Source organism: Armigeres subalbatus, chromosome 1 (genome assembly GCF_024139115.2).
Source record: "Armigeres subalbatus isolate Guangzhou_Male chromosome 1, GZ_Asu_2, whole genome shotgun sequence".
Classification (NCBI taxonomy): Eukaryota; Metazoa; Arthropoda; class Insecta; order Diptera; family Culicidae; genus Armigeres; species Armigeres subalbatus.
Window position 1 is genome coordinate 217,629,448 of NC_085139.1, and position 4,080 is coordinate 217,633,527.

Sequence of the window (4,080 nt, forward strand, 5' to 3'; positions counted from 1 at the left end):
TTTGCAGATGGAAGCAATTTTATATCATATTCATCACTGAGAAAAGTTATTTTGTTGCCCAACCGAGTGTTCCAGTGCAAGTTTTTTCGGATAGTATGCTAGAATTGCTCCAGAATGTTGTGCAAACAAACATGAAAAGTTACATCAAAACTGTAACTTTTTGTATCTTGCTATTATTTTCATTGTGCAATAGAAAAATACTTCCAAATTCACATAGTATGATGGTTTTACAAATATTTATAGGTTCCAACTAATTTTTACCCATAGTTAGGTATAGTTTTCTAGAAATCAAAAGGGGGCGTTTTAGCCAGGTGGGGCGCATTATACTGTCTTGGTAAAAATGTTTAAAATCGCGTTGAAAGATGAGTGTCCGAAATTTGACGTGGACAGGCTTTAATGCTTGATCAATTCCTATGCAACTAAAAAGTGGTGAATGCTAGGTAGGATTTGTAGGTAAAAATGTTGTAAATCTCACTGAAAGAACCAAACTATCATAAATTCTGAAGATATGTTAGATTTAATTTTGGACCACCTGTTGAACATATTTTGGATCACTCGAACAATTTTGTATTGCTTGCAAAGTTATGTTACTATTGGCGTAGATTAGTAATCTCCAGCATTTTCGGCATTTTCATACTTTCCTTGTTAAGTGATAAATTTTTATAAGCACTCAAAAGCTTAGAACAAAATCTACTAGCTAAGGTGCCCGCCAGAGTAAAGACGACGTGCGATGCGACGCGACGCCACAGTACAATTTGACAGCCTGTTGATAATGATTTTTTTTTTTCCGTGAGTCGCGCCGCATCGCATCGCTCGTCGCGTTTACTCTGGCTTGACCCTAAGGGTATTGAAACTAATATCAATTTTTTTCCCTTTTCTCAATCTTATGTATTCAAAACGATGAGTTTTGTTTCGCCCGACGTTTCGGCCTTTTATTATAGCCCTTTTTAAGGGTGAACTAAAAAGGACATGATGGAAGATGGAAAAGTGCATAACATGATACATAAAACCCAGATTGGTCTATCTAGCAGTGATTGTGCCTTTCTCGTGCATTTTTAAACAACCCAATCAAACAATCAAATACATCATCGGGAAATTCGTTGAAATGCTGAATAATTTGTGATATTAATATTTTGACGTTGGCCTTCTCAGTCTAATTTAATTAAGACGGCTTGTTTGGCATAGCCCGACGTTTCGGTCCCGTGTATTGGTCCAACACACGGGACCGAAACGTCGGGCTATGCCAAACTAGCCGTCTTAATTAAATTAGACTGAGAAATCCAACGTCAAAATATCCATTTCACCAGTCGCATTCTCCTACAATTATTGTGATATTAATTTTAAATCACTAAGTACAGTAGGGGAAGAGGTTCGGTTGTGGGCACCCTTTTGACAATAACTTTGCTTATAGTTGGTATTATGTCTACATTTTTATACCAATGAAAAGCTAGACGTACAACCTTTACTGCTAGAGAAGGAATTGGTTCGTTTCAAAGAAAAAGAGTATTTTATTAGTTTTAATTGTCATGAAACAATAAAAAACCTAGATTAATCCACCTAGAAGTGAGAATGTCTTTCTCATGCATTGAAGAAGGTAACGAAAACAATCACTTAAGAAAGGTCAAAAATAGCACTTTTGGAAGTTGGATTTAACTTTTTCCATCAATTTTTATGTATTGCATTCATTTATGAACATCTCAGGCATTTTTTTTTCAATTTCGTGTTATTCTTCTCAATGAAAATGAAAATAAATGATAATTTTTCAACAACTTCGGAGGGCAATGTCTAAAAGGTACAATTTAAAAAGGGAAAAAATAAGACTGAATTCCCCGTCGAATGCAACTTGTTGGTTAGATGCGCCTAATCACAAATAAATAATAAAACTTATTATTACAATAAATTAAGACTGCATAAAGAAGAAAATGCATAAAACAGCATAAAAACAAGTATGTTGAAAAACTCAGTGATACAGAACGATTCGTCAATAATAAGAGGGTGCCCATGTCTCGTACTTGACTCGACTACGAGAAATTGAGGACGACCTTACTGTTGAGGTCGAAATACGTATCTGTAAAGGTACAATTAAGTGGTGTAATCAAATGGAATTGTACAAACTCGTCTTATGATAAGTGAAGACATTTCACCAAAAAGCTCAACATAATTTTCTTAAGTCTTTTCTTCTGCTTTTCGTTTATGGAACTGTCAGTGTGGACCGCACCTACACGGACAGATAAATCAACCCAAACTTTGAGTTCAATATACGCACTATTGAGAATATCGCAGAAAAAATTTACCCAAATTTGGGTAATTTTCCCTTTCTTTCCCATGATTGTTGTCAAAACTAGAGCAAGATGTAAACACCTCATCGGAGTTGCTCAGCCCAATAACCCAAATTTGAGTAAATTCAATACTCTCTATTTTGGGTTGATCAAGGTCCGCTGGGGATAAGTTAAACTCAGCTTTGGGTAAATTGTTTACATGTGATTAAAGGCAAACTACCTAGTGCCAGAAAAGTCATTTTACTCAAATTTGGGTTGTTGGCCCAAACCACGGTTTTGAGTGCAAACAACTCACTTTTGGGTAGTTTTGGTTTTCAGTGTATCTCTTTTCTTCCCGTGGTTACCCTTATGGCTGCCATATATACAGATTTATCTGTATTATACAGATTCTTGAACATCGATACAGACATGATACATGTTACAGATTTTCTACAGATTTTTTAATCCAATACAGATTTATACAGATTTTTTATTTAGAATGTTGTACATGAACTCTTGATCTGTCTCAAAGCGAGAAGGATTCATGCATTCAATCAACCTAAAGAATAACTTTTACCGGATTTGTCTGAAATCTCGAAAATCAGTTATAGGAAGTTTTTTCAAATATTTGACTTGAAATTTGAAACGACTCTTACTCTCTCTATGCAGCTTATTTCGTTCAACCGACGCTACTACCAGATAGATCGCAATCTATTATTTTGTATGGTGCATTAGTTAACCAAAATAATTTGAATTAAGAGCACAATCACCATTCCAAAAAACAATGTCAGAACCAATTAGGCCCATTTGAAACAAGATTCTAGAATTATCAAAAAAAAATTACAAATTCCATTTGAATTATTTCACAAAAATTTCTCATGTGAAAACTTAAAAATTCGTAGGTATTTTAAAAATATTAATAAACAAAAGAATTCGAGTTGTGATTAATTTATGCACTTTTGGCGAACTTCCTGGAGTTTTAAAACTGTGATTCCTAATGAAATTGATTAAAAGACGTCTTGAAACACAGAAAAGGTTGTGAATGTCGATCTTATCTGATCATGAATCTTTTCAAATATTTTTGCTGAAACTTTGGCAAAGTTCACGTAGAGTTCAGTAATATTCATCCAGACAAAATATTCATCACTAGCTTTATGTACCCGGCCTTGCTCGGAGTTGCCAGTTTGGTTTGCAGTTTTTTTTTCACAGTCGGAAAATATTAAAACTAATTGGTTAACAGGGTAATTGTGTTTACTTGTTGATACTTCATCATTTGATTAAAAGAAGGCTTTTGGAAATATTGACTAATTTTGAAGAAGGCTATTTCTAAAGAAGGGAAAACATCCAACAATGTCTTATTCCGGGCAAACGCATATTTTTAAAGAAGGGATCACACCCACCATTGCCTTATTCCGAGAAAATGCCTACTTTTAAAGGAGCAATCACATCCACCATCCAGAAGGAAACACATTATTCATTGCTTTTCACTGGGCAAACTATGATTCCGATGAAGGGTAACAATTATCATTGCTTTATACCCAGCAAATGCATGCTTTATATGAAATTTTTTTTCTGATGATGTTCAGTATTATCCCAAATTCACTTCATGTTAAATGACCTTAGGCCAAATAGTGTTATGTTAATGGCCTGCTTCATTCAGGGTTATGTCATTTTCAGGGAAATGTTATTGTCGAGGATTTGCTTTTTTTGAAGAATTGTTTTCGGAGCATTGTACAATGTCAAAGAACCTCGGATGAACTTAATAAGAGGGATTTTAAATTAGGTCGTTTTCTATACAATACCCAACCCCAACATTCTCCCG